This window comes from Bacillus rossius, unplaced genomic scaffold (genome assembly GCF_032445375.1).
Source record: "Bacillus rossius redtenbacheri isolate Brsri unplaced genomic scaffold, Brsri_v3 Brsri_v3_scf22, whole genome shotgun sequence".
NCBI classification, from domain to species: Eukaryota; Metazoa; Arthropoda; class Insecta; order Phasmatodea; family Bacillidae; genus Bacillus; species Bacillus rossius.
Genome location: NW_026962393.1, coordinates 510,001 through 533,112, shown reverse-complemented (window position 1 = coordinate 533,112; position 23,112 = coordinate 510,001). Strand labels below are relative to the sequence as shown.

Here is a 23,112-nt window from a genome sequence, read left to right as displayed (position 1 = left end):
TCTTCCGAAGGTGCAGAGTGGCCGTCGCTGAATGGGTGTCGGCGAGCGAAGTAAAGCGGCTACGTGCACTGTCGCTTGCGAATGGCTCGGTGTGGCGCTTCGCTCGCAACCTACGCTCCGCCAAGTCTGCGATCCCGCCTCTTGAGGCGGACGGTGGCATGGCGGAGTCGGGGAGTGACAGAGCTGAGTGCTTGGCTGACCACTTTGCAAACTCATTCACCCCGGCACCAGTTCCACCACACCAATCAAAACTCCCCACTCACTACCACCCCCCTCCTCCACCTCTACCTGGTGCCCTGAAGCTGGCCACGCCCAGGCAAGTCAGGAAGGAGATCGACCGAGTACGAGCAAATGCCGCCCCAGGCCCCGATGACATCACACCACGACTTCTCAAATCCATATCACGTAAAGCTCTCATCTACCTCACCAACATCATCAACTCCATCCTCATTACTGGTCACTATCCACTTCCATGGCGCGAGGCCACGGTAGTGCCCATCTTCAAGGGGAAGGGCCCCGCCGATCGACCAGCATCGTACCGCCCCATATCGCTGCTATCGGTGACATCCAAGGTAGCGGAGCGCATAGTCCTGTCCAGGTTGGAGGAGGAGGTTGACCGCCTGCAGCCGCTCCCAGAGTTTCAGTTCGGCTTCAGGCGGCGACTGTCCACGCAGCACGCATTGGCTCATGTCACCGACCAAATCACCCTCAACTTCACCCAAAGGAACCATGTTGGCATGGTGTTGCTAGACCTGAGTCGTGCATTCGACACTGTCCATCACCAGGCCCTTATCCTCAAGCTAGCATTCCTGGGAGTCAACCCTGCACTTCGCTCCATCCTTCATTCATTCCTAGAAGCCCGCACGTTCCGCGTGCGAGTGGAAAGGTCCACCTCATCCTCACGAGAGATCACTGCAGGAGTACCCCAGGGGTCTACGCTCTCACCTCTATTATTCTCCTTGTATACGCACGACATTCCTAAACCCCCCGAATGCACGATTGTCATGTACGCGGACGATACCGCGCTGATGGTCAACCATCATGACCCCCTGCTAATAAAAGCCAGGCTGACCTCGGCCATCCGCACTGTCACAACGTATTTTACTTCCTGGGGCATCCTTCCTAACCCCTCCAAAACTGAAGCAATCTTTTTCACCCGACGACGCCCCCGTCTGCCCCCAGCACTGTTCGTGGGAGGCGCAGTGATCAAGTGGAGCGACTCAGTGAAATACCTCGGTGTGACACTGGATCGCACACTGCGCCTCTCACCGCACTTCTCGTCTGCCACTGCCCGGGCCCACCGTGCATACAACTCTCTGTCCGTCATTCTCCGTCCCCACAGCCCCCTGCCAGATATGGACAGAGTGCACCTCTTCAAGGCGTACATAATCCCCATCTTGTTGTATGCCTCCGTAATATTTGCCCATGTACCCGACTTCCGCTTCCACCAGATAAATACATGTTTTAACAAACTCCTAAGACGTACACTCGGGAAATACAAACATGTCACCAACACACAGCTCCATGCTCTCGCAAACACTCCATCACCACGCGCCCTTGTAATACAATACGCAGACACTTTTTTCCACAAAGCAGCACAACACCCGTCACCTCTAATCAACAGCATCGGACAACACGACATCCAACACCCACACCCACACAAACTAATCACAGACTACCACCCTGGCAGACCACCCTGACTGGGTAACAATCAAGCAGGAAGACATTAAGGACACCAACCATAGTGAAAAAGTGTTATAGATATGGACGCCAACCATAGTGCCATAATTATGTATATTTTTATTGTGATTTTTATGTTGTAAATAGTGAAATATATATTCTGTGTAAATAAAATAAGTGTCAATTTTGAATAATGTGTGCATCAAGATCAAGAGACCATAGAGCTATTTAGCTCCAACCGCCGGACTGAAGGGTTTTTTAAACTTTTCCCTTTAATGTTAAAATTTTCTGCTTTTGTAAATAAATCAAACAATTTAGTAAATAGTCATGTAAATAGCTGGTAAAAGAGCACTGAGTGCTGGGGTGCCAAAAAATGAATGTATAAGTAATGTAAAGTGCAAAAATGTAAAATAAAATAAAAAGACTTTTTCAATCAATCAATCAATCGTCCGATCACCGAAGTTAAGCATCGTCGAGCGTGGTTAGTACTTAGATGGGTGACCGCTTGGGAACACCACGTGCCGTTGGCACTACTATTTTGCACCCTACAGAAAAAAATTTTTTTTTAAAAATTTCAATTTTAAATTTTTTTTTCCCCCACAATCACCACATTTCCCCCCCCCCCCCCTAACACACACACTCACTCTCTCTCAATCAATCAATCAATCAATCAATCAATCAATCAATCAATCAATCACTCACTCACTCACTCACTCACTCACTCACCCACCCAGTAGCTGTGAATCTTTGCATGTGTATACCTCATACAAAATTCAAAGTGAAAAAATAAATATATAAGTGTATATGTATGTATGTATGTATGTATGTATGTATGTATGTATATATGTATATATGTATATATATATATATATATATATATATATATATATATATATATATAAACACACACACACACACCTATTTTGAAGTTTCTCTGTTTCAGTGGGCAGTTATGTATAATAATGAGAGATTCAAAAAGACGTTGATAACAATGTCATCAATGCCTGTTTAGTGTGCTCATTTGTTGGATGGTCGGCAGCAATACTAGAGGTGGTACAGCTGTAACCTGTAAAATTGTACCTGCAATGTGTTGTGTATGGAAAAAAATAAAAATTATATCATCTAAATTTTTGTTATCCAACAATAACCTTCCCATCAATGCATGATGTCACAGTAGCCATAGCTCTACTCTTTCTGCCATATAACATTGGGGGAAAAAAAAAAAAAAAAAGGAGCTATTAGAATAATAACAAAAGATAAAAAATCATCTAACTGCAGACCAAAATTCAAAAAACTTAAAGTCTTGACTGCCATAAATGAATACGTTCTAGAAACTTTTTATTCATTCTTAAGAAAAAGAAGAAAAAAAAATTATTATTTTTTTTTATTTTTTTTTTTTTAGATATTCGCACATAGGTATAACACCAGAAATGCTAGTAAATTGAGGATAGTTGAACATAACACTAGGCGATTTGAAAATGGACTAAATTACTTGGGAGTAAAACTTTACAACTTAATATCACAGAAAATAACTAAAACAATTTACCAGTATTAAAAAAAAAAAACAGTAAAAAAAATTCTTCTAGAATATCCTACCTACCCTCTGAAGCTATTCTTTAATTTGATTGATAATAGAGAAATTGAACTGTTAATTTGTTGAATGGACTTGTGATAACAGCTGCTTCATGTTTTGCATAAAGTTAAATTGTGTAACATGTTATGTATTTTTTTTTTTTGAAATTTTTTTTCTTGGTAACTTGCATCATGTAAATATTAATTGTCTGCACATACATGTTCTATATCCCGGAGCCTTGACTCCACGTGGGATCAACAGAACAAAAATACAAAAAAAAAAAAAAATCCAGCTCACTAATCTAGGTGCATTTTGCTAACAATATTTGGAATATATATATATTTTTTTTTTGTGTAACATGCAAATTCTGTATTATTCTGCACACATTATTTATAATCTTCTATCATTTTCTTAGATAATAACTATTAATTCATAAAATAGATTGTGTGTGCATAACCTCCTGGAAACATTTGCACTTACCTCCTACTTTACTTTTTCATTTAAGCAATCCTATTCGCATGTATACACTTAGGTTGCAGCATCGAAATTGTGTAAAATTCAAAGTGTGTATTGCCTGAAAAAAAAAAAAAAAAAAAAAAAGACATACCAAATATTTGCATACAGCGACACACTACATATTTGCACACAGTGGAGTTTTGCGGTAATTAACCTAGCACAATTTACCACACGCAATCACACGCCCGCGATGAGATAACACACTCGCTGTTTTCCTGTTGACCGGCACGAGGAGTAAGAAAAATTGATATTTACACGAGCACACACTCCCACACTAGTCACAACGTCGGTCATCAAGTTGTGTTGAAAATTCCTGTAGCCTCTGTTTTCCCAAATGATTTCACTTAAAATTTCATTTAACAAGACCATAAACAAATTTACAATACTAATTTCTTAAACAAACACTTCAGCGAACAAGTGACTGTCGCATTCATTACAAAGCTTACAACTTAACAGATGTTTCCGATGTGAAATAAAATAAGAAAATGTTTTACAACCAACCTAGAACATTTAGTCAAAACGTTTTTGTCCTGGTTTATGATTATTTTCCGTGACATGAATGTTTCAAAACTAATAAAAATACGAATGCAGCCAAATATAATGAAGTTAGCACATAAAAGACGACTTAAAATATTTCATTTTTCGAGAATTGGCAGAGCAAGAACGCACAGGTCCAACGGAAATTTCTTTAAAGATAAACGACCATCGGACAAAAACACCCCCTCCCCTCATCCTCAAAAATACGTGAATAATATACTTTTTCAATTATATTTTTATCGTTTTTTTTTTTTTTAATATACTCATTAAAACTTCAAAATAAGCAGGTACTCGTGTGTTTTTCTCTCTACAATGTACCTGATCTCGGTGCGTAAACCTACATCATTTAGAGATGGAATTAATGTACACATACAAGTAAAATTTTGTTCCATTGTAAAATTGAGAGAAAGAAGGTTTTCCAAACGCATTAAGTATGGAGACTTTAAATAAGATTACGAGCTTATAAATGTTTGCAACGAAATAAAGTGACCATGTATCTGCAATTTCAAAAATATTTTTGCTCTGCTAACCTCACATGCAAGCAAGTAAAAATAACATCACAACTTACTTACCTCTCTCAATTTCGCAGTACCAAAACATAGAAGGGATAAATAGGATAGTTTTTATTCGAAATCCTGCAAGAGTTTTAATTTTTATTAAAATATTTCTCCAATGTAGCATGTGTGTGGAATACTTCATCAGCAACTTGCATCTGCACCTTGAGTGAATTGAAGGGCAGCCAGTTTTAAAAGCTAAACAGAAACTGCACTCTTGAGAATGCATCAGATCCAAGTGAAATGCTTGTTGTGTGTACAGTTAAAAGTTTTATTATTCACACAATGAAAATGTAAACAAAATTTACTCACAATAATAATCACATCATCCTTGGAGGTGCACGAAGAAAGCCATTCCAGGTGGCACTGAACAAGGTGATTTGCTAGTGCTTCCACAGCAAACAGCCTTCATGAAATTATCTCCACATTTTCAGCATACTATACACTAAAGTATACCTAAGTTAATTTAACCATTTTCAAGTGATTCCAGCACAAATTACGTATTTGATTCCTTGAATAACATCTGCAAATGAAAAGTTCCCTGTTTGGTGTAGCAGTAAATTTAAACAGCTCGCAGTGCAAATTAAACAGTGCAGCTGCCATAAAAAAATTACACTATTAGTGGAACTGCCCATTATGTCATCGTAGACTGCTGACATTTAGAAAACATTGAAAAATCAGTGCTAAAGAAGCCCTACATTACTTTCGCTGTCCAAAGTGCGCTGCTCCCTACGTGAGCAAGGCATCGAGAATTTTCTGAACCGTCCGCAACCAGAAAATTGGGTAACCAGATATTTGCAGAGAGAAAAATTTTATTTTCACTTTGCTCTTGCATTCTGTAGGATCAGTCTCGTCATGGCAGATACCGCAGCAGCGACTGCAGCACCAGCTGTTGCCCCATCACAGGCAGCTTCCCCGAAGAAAGGCAAGGCTGCGTCGAAGAAGCCACGAGCCAAGCCCGCGCACCCGCGCACATCTGAAATGGTGGCCTCTGCGATCAAGAGCCTCAAGGAAAGGGGCGGCTCATCACTGCAAGCCATCAAGAAATACGTCGCCTCTACCTACAAAGTAGATGCGGAAAAGCTGGCACCTTTCATCAAGAAATACTTGAAGGCAGCAGTGGCTAGCGGCGAGCTTGTCCAAACCAAAGGCAAGGGTGCGTCTGGCTCCTTCAAGCTGGCTTCAGGGACCACCGGTGCTCCGGACCAGCCCAAGGCTCCAAGCGGCAAGCGTGGTGCAGCTGCCCCTAAGGAAAAGAAGCGATCCGTAGCCAAGAAGGCAGCGGTGGGCAAGAAACCAGTCAAGAAGACTCCGCCTACAGCAGAAAAGAAAAAAAAGGCAGCAGCTGCAACCCCCAAGCCCAAGAAGGCACCTTCAAAGGCAAAAAAGGTGTCCAAACCTCCCACGAAGAAACCCCGTGCTCCAAAGCCAAAGAAGGTTGCCCCAAAGAGCAAGTCGCCCAAGAAAGCAGCCCCAAAGCGGAAATGAAGATGCCAGCAGGACCGCTGGCACTTTCTGTGGCACTGTACCACCTTATCGGCCCTTCTAAGGGCCAACAATACTAGTCATGAAGGTATCAGTTGTTGCAATCATTGCCTCCTATAGCCACACCTCTGCCGTTAGGTAAAATTCTGGTTAAAAAATTTCTTATGGTATTTGAAGCGGGGGAAATAAATAAATAAATAAAGAAATTTATCAATTACATTGTGTGTATAGTTTAGGTGCAAAATTATTTAAAGTTTTTAAGCAGGAAAACGTCTTACAAACATCTCACTCTTATTTCAGCATATATATATATATACACATATATACACACACACACACACATATTTTTTTTGTAAGGATTAGGTCTCAGGGTATTAATGGTGAACTTTATGCTGCTGCTGCTGCTGCTGCTGATGGTGCTGCTACTGCAGACAGGCACTGTTTGAAGAGTTTTTATTTCCTATGCAGAATACATTGCATTGTGTGCAAATCTTTTGTGTACAATATAAACAACCACCTCAAAACACAGACACTATAACTGTGTTTTTCCAAATTCTTATTAATGTAATATATTATTGGCTGGGTAAAGGTCAACGACAGCTAATAGGTACAAAAAGCCAGACAACTGTTTTCCTTTCAAATTTGACAGTTATTTTTAGCCCTAATAAGGGCTGTTTTTTTTTTTCCCCCTTGCAAAAAAAATGGCAAGGAACTCAAGCACGCTCGCCACGGATACGCCGGGCAAGCTGGATGTCCTTGGGCATGATGGTGACCCTCTTGGCGTGGATGGCGCACAAATTGGTGTCCTCGAAGAGCCCCACCAGGTAAGCCTCGCTGGCCTCCTGCAGCGCCATGACGGCCGAGCTCTGGAAGCGCAAGTCTGTCTTGAAGTCCTGGGCGATCTCTCGCACCAGGCGCTGGAAGGGCAGCTTGCGGATAAGCAGCTCGGTACTTTTCTGGTAGCGCCTGATTTCTCGCAGCGCGACAGTGCCAGGGCGGTAGCGATGTGGCTTCTTCACTCCCCCCGTGGCCGGCGCGCTCTTGCGAGCCGCCTTGGTGGCCAGCTGCTTGCGCGGCGCTTTGCCTCCAGTAGATTTACGAGCCGTCTGCTTCGTGCGCGCCATCGTGGTCCGTCTGCGCGTGCTGTAAAAATTTCAACAGTTTTGTTAAAGCTGTGGTGCACTGCGATTGGCCCGGCATCTCCATTGGCTGGCGAGAACAGCCAATCACAGCACAGAAGTCGATCCATAGAAACTAACGACAGAGGCGGCCGAGCAGCACATTCCCAGCTGAAACAGGAGCACGCAAACATGACCGGGCGCGGAAAGGGCGGAAAAGGTCTGGGGAAAGGTGGCGCTAAGCGTCACAGGAAGGTGCTGCGTGACAACATCCAGGGCATCACCAAGCCGGCCATTCGTAGGCTGGCCAGGCGCGGTGGAGTGAAGCGCATCTCGGGCCTCATCTACGAGGAGACACGAGGCGTGCTCAAAGTGTTCCTGGAAAACGTGATCCGCGATGCTGTCACCTACACAGAGCACGCCAAGAGAAAGACCGTCACCGCAATGGACGTCGTGTACGCCTTGAAGAGGCAGGGCCGCACTCTGTACGGCTTCGGAGGGTAGGCCAGCTGTGCCACACCTTACAAAACGGCCCTTTTCAGGGCCATCATACAGATTCAAGGAAGGTTGCAGTTACTGTTTCACCATGCAAACACAACACTCATAAAGGAGGGGGGAAAAAATAAAAAAAATAAATCCCACAACTAGTAGGCGTACAAAAACCTTGGCTAGGCAAACACACATATGAAAAAGTGCTTTTACATGGTGCAGAGGTAGCAGTTTCAACAGCCATGCCATGGAGTTAACAGTACGTGAATAACCAGGTTGACATAACTTACATTACAATGTGCATGCAGTGAATGTTGAGAGAGCAAGACTTTAATTCAAGCTAGCTTCGCAGAAGGAAATTTTTCAATATTTCTAGCAACTTCTGCAACTATCTGTTCAACCGCATAACATTGCTTAAAGGCAATGTGCACTGATTCATACTTAGGTACACCAAGTAATACACAAGGAAACTATTTATTTGTGTTCACATTGTTATCAACATCTTTTTAATTCTCTCATTACTATACATAACTGCCCACTGAAACATGTTGAAACAAAAAGAAACTTCAAAACAAGTGTGTGTGTGTGTGTGTGTGTTTTTTTTATTTATTTATATACATACATACATACATACATACATACATACATATATATATATATATATATATATATTTTTTTTTCACTTTGAAACATGCAAAGAATCACAGCTGCTGCTGCTGCTGCTGCTGCTGTTGTGTTTGTGTTTGTGTGTGTGTGTGTGTGTGTGTGTGTGTGTGCGTGCGCGCGCACGTGCATGCGAATAGCTGCGTAGCTTTTAAACAATCATGTGTTACAGTGTGAAGTTTGTGTTCCAAACAACAGGTTTCATAGGACATTATTTCATCAGAGATTAACAGCAAACAGTTCCTTTTCAACGAATTATGTTTTTTGGTCCTGATAAGGACCGTTTTTTTTTTTTTTTTTTTTCAAACCTGAGAAGCAAACAAGGGGCTTAGGCTTTCTTCTCGGTTTTCTTGGGCAGCAGCACTGCCTGAATGTTGGGCAGAACGCCACCCTGGGCAATGGTCACGCCTGACAGGAGCTTATTGAGCTCCTCGTCGTTGCGAATGGCCAGCTGAAGGTGACACGGGATGATCCTGGTCTTCTTGTTGTCGCGCGCAGCATTGCCCGCCAGCTCCAGCACCTCGGCGGCCAGGTACTCCATCACCGCGGCCAAGTAGACCGGGGCGCCTGCCCCGACACGCTCTGCGTAGTTGCCTTTGCGCAGCAGCCTGTGGATGCGCCCCACTGGGAACTGAAGTCCTGCCCTGCTGGAGCGAGTCTTGGTTTTGGTTTTCAAAAATTCGTTTATTAACCGGATGGTGAGAATACAGAGGCCGTGGCCAAGAGTACATACAAAAGAGGTTACAATGAATACAGGAACAACAAGGAGATAATATATATAAATAAATATACACCACTATCCTAAGCTACGAGCTAAACACACAGCAATGCCAAACATCATGTTTCTTCTTGCTAAAGGAAGATGAAAAAACAAGAACTGAAAAAAAGGATACAATCAAAAAATACACGAGACAAGTACATAAGCACGAGGGGAAAAATAGACCAAAAAACCCCCCCAAACAATCGAATTTATTTACAAAATGCAGGCGAATACAAAATCACAGGTAAGATGCAACCAGAACATACAGCTAAACAGACACGTGAGAACACTCTGGGGGGAGAGAGGTCGGGGTAGCAGAAGCGCCCCCGAGGAAGAGCGCAATGGGCAGGATGGCGCACAGGCAGCCTGCAGAAAGAACGGAAACAGAAGGGCCGTGATGGATAGGGACGCGCGTCGGAGACCCAGACAGAATCAGGGCGGGTGGTGAGCACGGTAATCAAGGAGGCGGCGGTGAGGGTAAGAAGCGGACCGGTCATACAGAGCAATGTTATTGACGTCAGGGTACCGAGAGCGGCGGAGGGAGGAATAGAACCGGTCAGCTCGGGAATAGATCAGATCGAGAATGGGCGGAAGGGAAGCTGCGTCCAGGAGCTCAGGAATGGGCGTCCAGCGTGGCTTCCCCAGCAGCAAGCGGAGGGCGGAATGAAATAATATATGAAGAGAGCGGAAGGTAGTTGGGGAGGCGTGCGCCCAGATGGGAGAGCAGTAAAGGAGTATAGAAAAGACGTAGAGCCGGAGCAAGTTGACCCGGATGGGAACCGGGAGAGGACACGCCGGACGGAGGAGAGGGGCCAACGCGTGGAGGGCACGCCTGGCCGAGGAAATTGACTCGGTGACGTGGGCCCCCCACCGCAGGCCGGAGTCCAGACGGACACCCAGGTACGTCACCACCGGGGACCAGGGAATCGGAACACCGTGTGAAACAACAGGGGGCGGGGGGCGGGGGAAGCGGCGGGTGAAAAATGCCGCCTGCGATTTGCCGGCATTCGCCAGGATTCCCCAAGAATGGTAGTACGAGGTGATGGATGCAACCGCTGCCGCAAGGCGGACGGGAACGTCCGCGACGTCACGAGATGATGTGACAATGGCGGTGTCATCAGCGTACAAGGTGAGAGAACAATGCGGAGGAGTAGGGATGTCAGAAGTGAAGAGGGAGAACAAGAGGGGGGACAGGATGGCACCCTGAGGGACGCCAGCAGGGATGACGCGGGACTGCGAAACGACATGAGAGACACGGACACAAAATGAACGATGTGAAAGAAAGTTGTAAATAATGTGAATGAGGGCAGGAGGGAAGCCCTGATATGCCAACTTGATGAGGAGCGCGTGATGGTTGACAGTATCGAAGGCCTTCGAAAGATCGAGGAGGATGATACCAGAGTGTTGAAAAGAGGTGAAACCGGCGGTGATCTGGTCCACGACGCGCGCCACGGCGTGCTGAGCCGACAGCCCGCGCCGAAACCCGAATTGAAATGATGGAAGGGGACCGAGAGGGGTGAGATGATGCTCCAGCCGGCGGAGGAGGACTCTCTCGGCCACCTTTGAAAGGACAGACAGGAGACTGATGGGCCGGTAGCCCGAAGGAAGATGAGCATTGGCACGCGGCTTCGGAATGGGGACGACGATCGCAGCCCGCCACGCAGTGGGGAAATGACCCGTGAGGAGAATACCGTTGACAAGCTTGGTGAGGTACACGGTCGCCTTCCGAGACAGGGAGAAGACGAGCCGGGGATGAATGGCATCTGGCCCAGGAGCAGTTGTGACACGAAGGTGCGTGATAATGGAATGAATTTCCCCCGGGGTAGACAGACGGATGTCACCGGGTGCGGGCGGAGGAGGCGGGGTGTAATGAGTGGGAAGGAGGGAAACCACCCCAGGGGGAATACGAGGGGTGAATGACGAGTGAAATGAATCCGCCAGCAGCTCCGCCTTCTGGGCAGGGGACTCGCAAAGGCCCTGCGGCCCCCCACCCAGGGGCGGGATGATGGACGGCGTGGCACGAAGGTTCCGCGCGTACCGGAATATGGACCCCGACTGGAAGGAGAGGGAAGACACTTTACGGACCCGCTCCGCCGCGAGCCACTCCTCAGTGAGCGCCCGGCACCGCGCCCGCAGGTGCACATAGTCGAGCCAACGAGCAACGGCGCGGGACGACTGCCACCGCCGCCGCGCGGCGTCGCGGGCCGCGATGAAGTGTCGAAGGTAGGGAGGAAAGGGAGTGCCACGAATGACAGTGGAGCGGAGAGGAATGGTGGCGCCAGCAGCCGCGAGCACAGCATCACTGAAAACGTGCACGCGCTCATCGAGCTGCTGCGGGGAAGCGACATGGAAGTGCAGATCGAGGTGCCTATCCAGATGAGACCGGTAGGCACCCCAATCCGCACGACTGAAGTCGAACCACGGGCGGGGTCCATGGAGGGGGAGAGAATCGGTACGAACGAAACCAACGACAGGGGTGTGATCTGACGTGAGCTCGGCCCGGGCCTCGAGCCCCGACACAGCCACCTGTCCAACAGAAAGGAGGAGGTCGAGGACACTCGGCCGCTGCCGGACGTGACATGGAATGAAAGTGAATGAGGGGGGAGCGTGAATGGCGAGACGGGGGGAACCCTGAACGAGGCGCTGAAGCTGAGTGCCCCGATTGCTCGTGGACACACAGCCCCAAGCGCGATGCCGGCAATTGAAATCCCCGCCCACGACCACGCGCGCGTCCAGATGGAAGAGAGCACGCAAGTCGTCTGCCGGGAAGGGACCATGTTCAGGGAGATAGACGGAGCACACAGTGAGAGGATGAGGAGCCAGATGGAGACGCACCGCCACCGCCTCGGCATTGCGGAGGGGGGGGCAGCGCGCGCTGATGGTGCGGGATGGTAGACAGGATGAGGAGAGCAACACCACCCCCACGAGTGTCCCGGTCCCAGCGATAGATGACGTACCCAGGCACGGAGAAGGGGAGATCGGGTTTGAGCCATGTCTCAGAGAGGAGGACAAGGGCAGGCCGTTCAGTGGACAGGAAGTGCCGGAAGTCCCCCAGCTTCGCTCGAATGCCCCGGGCATTCCAGAGGACAAACTTAAGCTGCTGGGAGCACAGTCCGGAGGAAGTGGAAAATGGACTGGAAATAAATGTCGGCCTGGAGAAGAGGGGTAGGAGCCTGAGAGATGCGGAAGATGGCATCGGCAAAGAACGGCAGCCACGGGAGGAGATTCAGCCGGGCGAGCCAATTGAAAGTCTCAAAAAACACAGGAAAGGGAGCGGAAGCCGGGAACACGGGCGGAGGGCGCACGGAAGGCGGCAGAGAGGAATCAGAAGGGAGGACAGGCGCGGGGGGGCAGTCCGAAGGGACTGGCAGGGGGGCAGGAGCCGGAGCAGGAGCTGTAGTGAGGGAGGAAGCAGCGGGCAGCTGCACAGCCCGCGAGCCCTCCTCAGCCCTCGAGTCCAAAGGCGCTCGCGACACAGGGGGACACGCCGGCTGCACCAGGCCGGGAGGAGCGAGGGAAGGCGAAACACCTGCAGCAGTGGTGGGAGCAGGAGGAGGGGCGCGCAACAAGACAGAAGAAGAGTCAACTGGAGGTGGACCAGGCACGGAACAAAAGAGAGAGGGTAGCTGGGGCGCAGGGGGGACCGGGGCCAAAGGTGGGCACGGGGAACGCGCCGCAGGTTGGCCAGCCACTAGCCCAGCGTAGGAAACGGCAGAGGGGCATGACGGAAGAGAGAACGAAGGGAGCGGCGGGAACATGTCCTCGTGCGGCCGGCGCTGGAACTGAAGCGGAGCACGGGGCTGCCGAGGAGGCGCCGCAGAGGCGTCCTGGCCCGGCGGACGAGGCTTTGGTCCCTGGCGACGCAGCTGCCCCTCGATGAACTGCACGTAAGTGGGGCAGGTACGAGCATTCGCCGGATGTGGCCCCGAGCAGTTCACGCACTGCGGAGGCTCGTCGGGTAGCTTCGGGCAGGACCCGCGGACGTGGTGCTGGGTGCAGCGGAGACAGCGGAAGGGATTTCCACAGTCCGCCGCGTGGTGTCCCCACCTCTGGCATTGGTGGCATTGAAGAGGCCGCGCCGTGCCCCGGAACTCCTCCCATTGGACGGTGAGGCCAGCCAGGTGCCGGACTGCTCGGGCCTTGGCGACCTGCGCGGCATCTGCGAGGACCACGAGAAATCTGATGAAGCCCCGGTGGAGCTCGCGCTCCGAAGTGAGGGGCCGGAGCGACTCGGGGTGCACCCCAACGGCACGCAGTTCCTCCAGGACCGAGTCCTGGGAAGTCTCGGAGGGGAGACCCGCCAGGACAATCCGGGGTGAAGTCTTCCGACCCAATGGAAACGTGTGGCAAGGGATGCCATGGTCCCGGAAATACGTCAGCAGGGCCTCCCGGTCGTGCAGGCTTGTGGGGTGATAGCGTGGATAGCCCCGAAGATAGTCCACGGTGAAGTTCCCCTGCAGCTTCTGCCGCAGCGACCGGTTCCCGCGAATGGCGTCAACATTCAGTTTGGTATTGACAACAATTGGCGGAATGCGCCGTGGCGCAGTACCACTATCCGGTGACAGCCCGGGCGGGCGAGGGGCCACAGCAGGCGCAGGCGTCGAAGGAAGATCAGGCTGGGCCGGCGGGACAACACGGTCGGCCGCCGCCAGGACACCCGGCACAGACGCAGTGTCAGAGGCAGCCCCGGGACAGCCACGAGGGACACCGACGGCCAGGCCAGGCACGCCAGGGTCCGCCACAGCAGACCGGCGCGGTCCCCGGGACAGGGAGCCCGAAGCCGCCCGCGCCGACGCCATGGCAGCACCGACGCCATCAGTGGACGGCCCCGGGCAACTGGAGATGGGCCCACCGGCAGTAGAGCCAGGCAGGGGCGCACCGGCGGCGAGGCTGCGCCAGGTCTCCTCAACCTGGTGGAGCAAATGGACATCGGGGAGCGAGCCCCGACGCCGCGGGCTCACACCAGGGCCGTCAGAGTCGATGCGGTGCAAATCGTCCGGCCAGGATGGCACCCGCGAAGTGGAAGCAGCAGGAGCGCAGCCCCGGGCCACGGCGTCAATTGTGGCATCAACTGCAGAGCCAGCACGGCGCTTCAGCGCCAAAGTGGAGTCCAGCTGGGTGCGCCGGGACTGGTGTAGATCGGCCCGGGCAATGGCGCGTGAAGAAGGCGTGCTACCACCATCGTCGTTCGGGCGCTGAGAGGCAAACCAGTGGCGAGATACAATAGCCTTGGCCGCATCCTTCGATATTTTGGCAGGCTTCCTCTCAACAGGGCCACCAGGAGGCGAAGCGTCATCAGAATCGGAAGAGGACGAAACCGCATGAGCAGAACGCCGACCAGGAGTCGCCCAAAATTTATTCGCACCCTGGGAGCGAGGTGGAAGAGGCGAAAGTGGAGGTTGCCCCAATGGAAATGATAAAGTGTCTTTGTCGGCCATCTTGGTTGCAGGTAAGCACAAAGCGACAGAATCGATACCCCCACACTCACAATCGATCCATCACCGACGAAGCAGAATGTTTACATAGTAACACGAAGTAAGAAACACAGTTTAAAATGTAACTAGGCAGAGCCCCGACGCACAAACACCTGTGCTGATGCCTGAAGGTACGTAGATGTCGATATATAGCACTTCGATGCACAAATCACCACTGAACACAAGAAATCGAACCAAAACACAAGCTACCAGGAAGAAGCTGTACACTGGTCCGCAACCTACGAGAAAGTGGCGCCCCGGCCGCTGGAAATTACTTTTGTTACACGTCCCTCCGCGGAGCGCGACCAATCACGAGCCGCGGAGCGCTCCGATTGGTCGCGCAACAAGAAGCCAAGAAAACTTTTCACGAAAAAAATTCAGTTCCCGTCTCACTCATCTAGCGACAGCGGCACAGCTCAGACCTACGATGCCCCCCAAGACGAGCGGTAAGGCAGCCAAAAAGGCGGGCAAGGCCCAGAAAAACATCTCGAAGGGCGACAAGAAAAAGAAGCGCAAGAGGAAGGAAAGCTACGCAATCTACATCTACAAAGTGTTGAAGCAAGTTCATCCGGACACTGGCATATCATCTAAGGCCATGAGCATCATGAACAGTTTCGTGAACGACATTTTCGAGCGCATCGCGGCAGAGGCCAGCCGCCTCGCCCACTACAACAAGCGCTCCACCATCACCAGCCGCGAGATACAGACGGCCGTGAGACTGCTGCTGCCCGGGGAGCTGGCCAAGCACGCTGTCAGCGAGGGCACCAAGGCTGTCACCAAATACACCAGCTCCAAGTGAGCAGGTCTGGTGTGCACATGCTTACATAAACGGTCCTTTTCAGGACCAAGAACATGATCATGAAAGGAAATGCTTCTGCTGCTGTTCTACAATTCCCTCAATCCCTATGATAGTAAATGTAAGCTTAACCAAGGCAGAAATATTTTCATTAAAAAAAGTCTTTAAGACGCATGGTTTACTGGCTGAGATATATATATATATTTTTTTTTTTGCTTACTTCTGTGGTCATTAGTACATTGCTACAAATATATTTATATATATAAAAAAATAAATAAAAAAATCCTTTCTATTTAATTTAGTTAGATCATATATCAATATTAATGGCAAAGACCAGTTGCATCGATTCACTTTGAAAATAATTCCATTTGTGCTAAAACTGGACACAGTAAAAAAAAAAAAAAAAAAAAAAAAAAAAAAAAAAAAAAAAAACTGAAAAAAAAATATATATATACACACACACACACACATAATTCGAATTCATATTATGCTTAACTGCGTTTGAATTTGCAATCATGCACAAGATGTTTTGTACTTCGAAGTAAAAACAACATAATGTACTATTTAACTACCCACAGTACAAATGGATCCAAAAAAAAAGTGAATTTTCATGCAGACGAAAATGCTTACATTTATTCTATTTATATTAAGTACCCATTACTAACAGCTTATACTGGGTGGAATACAACAGTTGACATGATTTTACTTATATGGCAATTTAATATTTAACCAAAATTAATGGTAAACTAATATTTTAAAGTGTCATTTATGGCCCCTTACCTTCAGCATGTTTGCTTCCTTGCACACAAACGAGGACAAACACATCACCCAACTGAAAAAAAAAAAAAAATTTCACTTGCATCACAAATAATTTAAAATTTTTCACCACATGAAGTAAATATTTCGCAATAAAAAAAAATATAGCCCTAGGACTCGTGTGCACACCTTTTCTTCCCCACATCGCACACGCAAACAAAACTTCCAAATTATTACAAAATCACTCGATTATTATACATACATAAACACACATGTATTTTCCGAATAAGTGAGAAATGCAGGCCGATGAAAGTCAAATTTCGTTTCGGAAATTAAATCTCGCACAACTACCGACACATAACCAAACTTGCGTACATTTACATAGCATTAACCCTCTAAATAATAAACAAATGAAAGCAGAAAAAACAACATCGCTACCCACCGCGCGCGCTCCTGGCGGCGGGAGTAGGAACTACTTTGCACACAGACCGACATAGCCCCCTGCCAAAAACAGTAAAATAAATAATATATATAAGTCTTTTGGCGGGAAAAAATTTCTCAACCGCCTGGGAGCACCCTAGTGTGTGCCTGTCTTTAGGTTATGTTACTTTTAACTTCATTTTCTACAGGCAGACGCGAGGGTGCTCGCCCATTATTTTTATTTTTTTAAATTCTTTCCTACCTTTGGTGTGCCATGCAAGAATTTATCGTCAAAATGGCGGCCCCGAGTGCAAATTTCTCGTCTGCACTGCTGGCTGGATGATTATGTGATGTTTTGAAGGAGGGTGTTTTTTTTTGTTTGGATTTTGTGTGAGGGGGGGAGGGGGCTGGGCTAGCTTTTTTTTTTTTAAATTTTCTAAACATTCATCTCTTATGTAACAGTGTTCAGCATTAAAAAATTTAAAAGAAGAGGCACTTACTCATCAATTTCAAAACAGCCTATGAAGAAAAATAAAAAAAATTTAAATTCATTCCAGTTTTATACATTCATGATTTGATCACATGTATAACTTTTCTTTTTTATTACCTTATTTAATTTTATTATTATTACTACTATTGCTGCTACAACCTAGAAGATACCTCAGTGATACTAATACCTGCTGGTAAAGTTAAAGGTTTCACCTTTCTTTCTTTAAACATATCACAATACCTTTCTTGAGTTAAATATTATCTAATGGCTTTAAGAAGTTATGGTAATGTTCATCAGTTATAGAGTGTGGGTTTGTGTGTGTGTGTGAGAGTGTATTTTGAAGAGGGCTTTGGTGGTTGGGATGGTGAGGGTGGTGGGTGTTGTGTGTGGGGAGGGGGGGGGGGAAGTAAAAGAGTGTTCATTACACGATTTCTCCTGTTGTTTGTAACAATCACACCTGGTATAGCTATTTCGAGTGGCAAATACAAACTGCAAAAAAAAAACATCTATATCATTGCCAACGGCCATATCACGATGAACACACCGGTTCTCGTCCGATCACCGAAGTTAAGCATCGTCGAGCGTGGTTAGTACTTAGATGGGTGACCGCTTGGGAACACCACGTGCCGTTGGCACTACTATTTTGCACCCTACAGAAAAAAATTTTTTTTTAAAAATTTCAATTTTAAATTTTTTTTTCCCCCACAATCACCACATTTCCCCCCCCCCCCCCCCCCTAACACACACACTCACTCTCTCTCAATCAATCAATCAATCAATCAATCAATCAATCAATCAATCAATCACTCACTCACTCACTCACTCACTCACTCACCCACCCAGTAGCTGTGAATCTTTGCATGTGTATACCTCATACAAAATTCAAAGTGAAAAAATAAATATATAAGTGTATATGTATGTATGTATGTATGTATGTATATATATATAAACACACACACACACACCTATTTTGAAGTTTCTCTGTTTCAGTGGGCAGTTATGTATAATAATGAGAGATTCAAAAAGACGTTGATAACAATGTCATCAATGCCTGTTTAGTGTGCTCATTTGTTGGATGGTCGGCAGCAATACTAGAGGTGGTACAGCTGTAACCTGTAAAATTGTACCTGCAATGTGTTGTGTATGGAAAAAAATAAAAATTATATCATCTAAATTTTTGTTATCCAACAATAACCTTCCCATCAATGCATGATGTCACAGTAGCCATAGCTCTACTCTTTCTGCCATATAACATTGGGGGAAAAAAAAAAAAAAAAAGGAGCTATTAGAATAATAACAAAAGATAAAAAATCATCTAACTGCAGACCAAAATTCAAAAAACTTAAAGTCCTGACTGCCATAAATGAATACGTTCTAGAAACTTTTTATTCATTCTTAAGAAAAAGAAGAAAAAAAAATTATTATTTTTTTTTTTTTTTTTTTTTTTTAGATATTCGCACATAGGTATAACACCAGAAATGCTAGTAAATTGAGGATAGTTGAACATAACACTAGGCGATTTGAAAATGGACTAAATTACTTGGGAGTAAAACTTTACAACTTAATATCACAGAAAATAACTAAAACAATTTACCAGTATTAAAAAAAAAAACAGTAAAAAAAATTCTTCTAGAATATCCTACCTACTCTCTGAAGCTATTCTTTAATTTGATTGATAATAGAGAAATTGAACTGTTAATTTGTTGAATGGACTTGTGATAACAGCTGCTTCATGTTTTGCATAAAGTTAAATTGTGTAACATGTTATGTATTTTTTTTTTTTGAAATTTTTTTTCTTGGTAACTTGCATCATGTAAATATTAATTGTCTGCACATACATGTTCTATATCCCGGAGCCTTGACTCCACGTGGGATCAACAGAACAAAAATACAAAAAAAAAAAAAAAAATCCAGCTCACTAATCTAGGTGCATTTTGCTAACAATATTTGGAATATATATATATTTTTTTTTTGTGTAACATGCAAATTCTGTATTATTCTGCACACATTATTTATAATCTTCTATCATTTTCTTAGATAATAACTATTAATTCATAAAATAGATTGTGTGTGCATAACCTCCTGGAAACATTTGCACTTACCTCCTACTTTACTTTTTCATTTAAGCAATCCTATTCGCATGTATACACTTAGGTTGCAGCATCGAAATTGTGTAAAATTCAAAGTGTGTATTGCCTGAAAAAAAAAAAAAAAAAAAAAAGACATACCAAATATTTGCATACAGCGACACACTACATATTTGCACACAGTGGAGTTTTGCGGTAATTAACCTAGCACAATTTACCACACGCAATCACACGCCCGCGATGAGATAACACACTCGCTGTTTTCCTGTTGACCGGCACGAGGAGTAAGAAAAATTGATATTTACACGAGCACACACTCCCACACTAGTCACAACGTCGGTCATCAAGTTGTGTTGAAAATTCCTGTAGCCTCTGTTTTCCCAAATGATTTCACTTAAAATTTCATTTAACAAGACCATAAACAAATTTACAATACTAATTTCTTAAACAAACACTTCAGCGAACAAGTGACTGTCGCATTCATTACAAAGCTTACAACTTAACAGATGTTTCCGATGTGAAATAAAATAAGAAAATGTTTTACAACCAACCTAGAACATTTAGTCAAAACGTTTTTGTCCTGGTTTATGATTATTTTCCGTGACATGAATGTTTCAAAACTAATAAAAATACGAATGCAGCCAAATATAATGAAGTTAGCACATAAAAGACGACTTAAAATATTTCATTTTTCGAGAATTGGCAGAGCAAGAACGCACAGGTCCAACGGAAATTTCTTTAAAGATAAACGACCATCGGACAAAAACACCCCCTCCCCTCATCCTCAAAAATACGTGAATAATATACTTTTTCAATTATATTTTTATCGTTTTTTTTTTTTTTTTTTTTTAATATACTCATTAAAACTTCAAAATAAGCAGGTACTCGTGTGTTTTTCTCTCTACAATGTACCTGATCTCGGTGCGTAAACCTACATCATTTAGAGATGGAATTAATGTACACATACAAGTAAAATTTTGTTCCATTGTAAAATTGAGAGAAAGAAGGTTTTCCAAACGCATTAAGTATGGAGACTTTAAATAAGATTACGAGCTTATAAATGTTTGCAACGAAATAAAGTGACCATGTATCTGCAATTTCAAAAATATTTTTGCTCTGCTAACCTCACATGCAAGCAAGTAAAAATAACCTCACAACTTACTTACCTCTCTCAATTTCGCAGTACCAAAACATAGAAGGGATAAATAGGATAGTTTTTATTCGAAATCCTGCAAGAGTTTTAATTTTTATTAAAATATTTCTCCAATGTAGCATGTGTGTGGAATACTTCATCAGCAACTTGCATCTGCACCTTGAGTGAATTGAAGGGCAGCCAGTTTTAAAAGCTAAACAGAAACTGCACTCTTGAGAATGCATCAGATCCAAGTGAAATGCTTGTTGTGTGTACAGTTAAAAGTTTTATTATTCACACAATGAAAATGTAAACAAAATTTACTCACAATAATAATCACATCATCCTTGGAGGTGCACGAAGAAAGCCATTCCAGGTGGCACTGAACAAGGTGATTTGCTAGTGCTTCCACAGCAAACAGCCTTCATGAAATTATCTCCACATTTTCAGCATACTATACACTAAAGTATACCTAAGTTAATTTAACCATTTTCAAGTGATTCCAGCACAAATTACGTATTTGATTCCTTGAATAACATCTGCAAATGAAAAGTTCCCTGTTTGGTGTAGCAGTAAATTTAAACAGCTCGCAGTGCAAATTAAACAGTGCAGCTGCCATAAAAAAATTACACTATTAGTGGAACTGCCCATTATGTCATCGTAGACTGCTGACATTTAGAAAACATTGAAAAATCAGTGCTAAAGAAGCCCTACATTACTTTCGCTGTCCAAAGTGCGCTGCTCCCTACGTGAGCAAGGCATCGAGAATTTTCTGAACCGTCCGCAACCAGAAAATTGGGTAACCAGATATTTGCAGAGAGAAAAATTTTATTTTCACTTTGCTCTTGCATTCTGTAGGATCAGTCTCGTCATGGCAGATACCGCAGCAGCGACTGCAGCACCAGCTGTTGCCCCATCACAGGCAGCTTCCCCGAAGAAAGGCAAGGCTGCGTCGAAGAAGCCACGAGCCAAGCCCGCGCACCCGCGCACATCTGAAATGGTGGCCTCTGCGATCAAGAGCCTCAAGGAAAGGGGCGGCTCATCACTGCAAGCCATCAAGAAATACGTCGCCTCTACCTACAAAGTAGATGCGGAAAAGCTGGCACCTTTCATCAAGAAATACTTGAAGGCAGCAGTGGCTAGCGGCGAGCTTGTCCAAACCAAAGGCAAGGGTGCGTCTGGCTCCTTCAAGCTGGCTTCAGGGACCACCGGTGCTCCGGACCAGCCCAAGGCTCCAAGCGGCAAGCGTGGTGCAGCTGCCCCTAAGGAAAAGAAGCGATCCGTAGCCAAGAAGGCAGCGGTGGGCAAGAAACCAGTCAAGAAGACTCCGCCTACAGCAGAAAAGAAAAAAAAGGCAGCAGCTGCAACCCCCAAGCCCAAGAAGGCACCTTCAAAGGCAAAAAAGGTGTCCAAACCTCCCACGAAGAAACCCCGTGCTCCAAAGCCAAAGAAGGTTGCCCCAAAGAGCAAGTCGCCCAAGAAAGCAGCCCCAAAGCGGAAATGAAGATGCCAGCAGGACCGCTGGCACTTTCTGTGGCACTGTACCACCTTATCGGCCCTTCTAAGGGCCAACAATACTAGTCATGAAGGTATCAGTTGTTGCAATCATTGCCTCCTATAGCCACACCTCTGCCGTTAGGTAAAATTCTGGTTAAAAAATTTCTTATGGTATTTGAAGCGGGGGAAATAAATAAATAAATAAAGAAATTTATCAATTACATTGTGTGTATAGTTTAGGTGCAAAATTATTTAAAGTTTTTAAGCAGGAAAACGTCTTACAAACATCTCACTCTTATTTCAGCATATATATATATATACACATATATACACACACACACACACATATTTTTTTTGTAAGGATTAGGTCTCAGGGTATTAATGGTGAACTTTATGCTGCTGCTGCTGCTGCTGCTGCTGATGGTGCTGCTACTGCAGACAGGCACTGTTTGAAGAGTTTTTATTTCCTATGCAGAATACATTGCATTGTGTGCAAATCTTTTGTGTACAATATAAACAACCACCTCAAAACACAGACACTATAACTGTGTTTTTCCAAATTCTTATTAATGTAATATATTATTGGCTGGGTAAAGGTCAACGACAGCTAATAGGTACAAAAAGCCAGACAACTGTTTTCCTTTCAAATTTGACAGTTATTTTTAGCCCTAATAAGGGCTGTTTTTTTTTTTCCCCCTTGCAAAAAAAATGGCAAGGAACTCAAGCACGCTCGCCACGGATACGCCGGGCAAGCTGGATGTCCTTGGGCATGATGGTGACCCTCTTGGCGTGGATGGCGCACAAATTGGTGTCCTCGAAGAGCCCCACCAGGTAAGCCTCGCTGGCCTCCTGCAGCGCCATGACGGCCGAGCTCTGGAAGCGCAAGTCTGTCTTGAAGTCCTGGGCGATCTCTCGCACCAGGCGCTGGAAGGGCAGCTTGCGGATAAGCAGCTCGGTACTTTTCTGGTAGCGCCTGATTTCTCGCAGCGCGACAGTGCCAGGGCGGTAGCGATGTGGCTTCTTCACTCCCCCCGTGGCCGGCGCGCTCTTGCGAGCCGCCTTGGTGGCCAGCTGCTTGCGCGGCG

At 45.9% G+C, this 23,112-nt stretch overlaps 1 non-coding gene across 1 annotated transcript; it reads left to right on the top strand.

The window, feature by feature from the left end:
- The first annotated feature begins 17,827 nt into the window (after nt 1-17,827).
- Nucleotides 17,828-17,946, top strand: LOC134543834 (5S ribosomal RNA). Its single transcript, XR_010077283.1, has one exon. It is a non-coding gene; the product is annotated as a 5S ribosomal RNA (ribosomal RNA).
- Nucleotides 17,947-23,112: the final 5,166 nt, after the last annotated feature.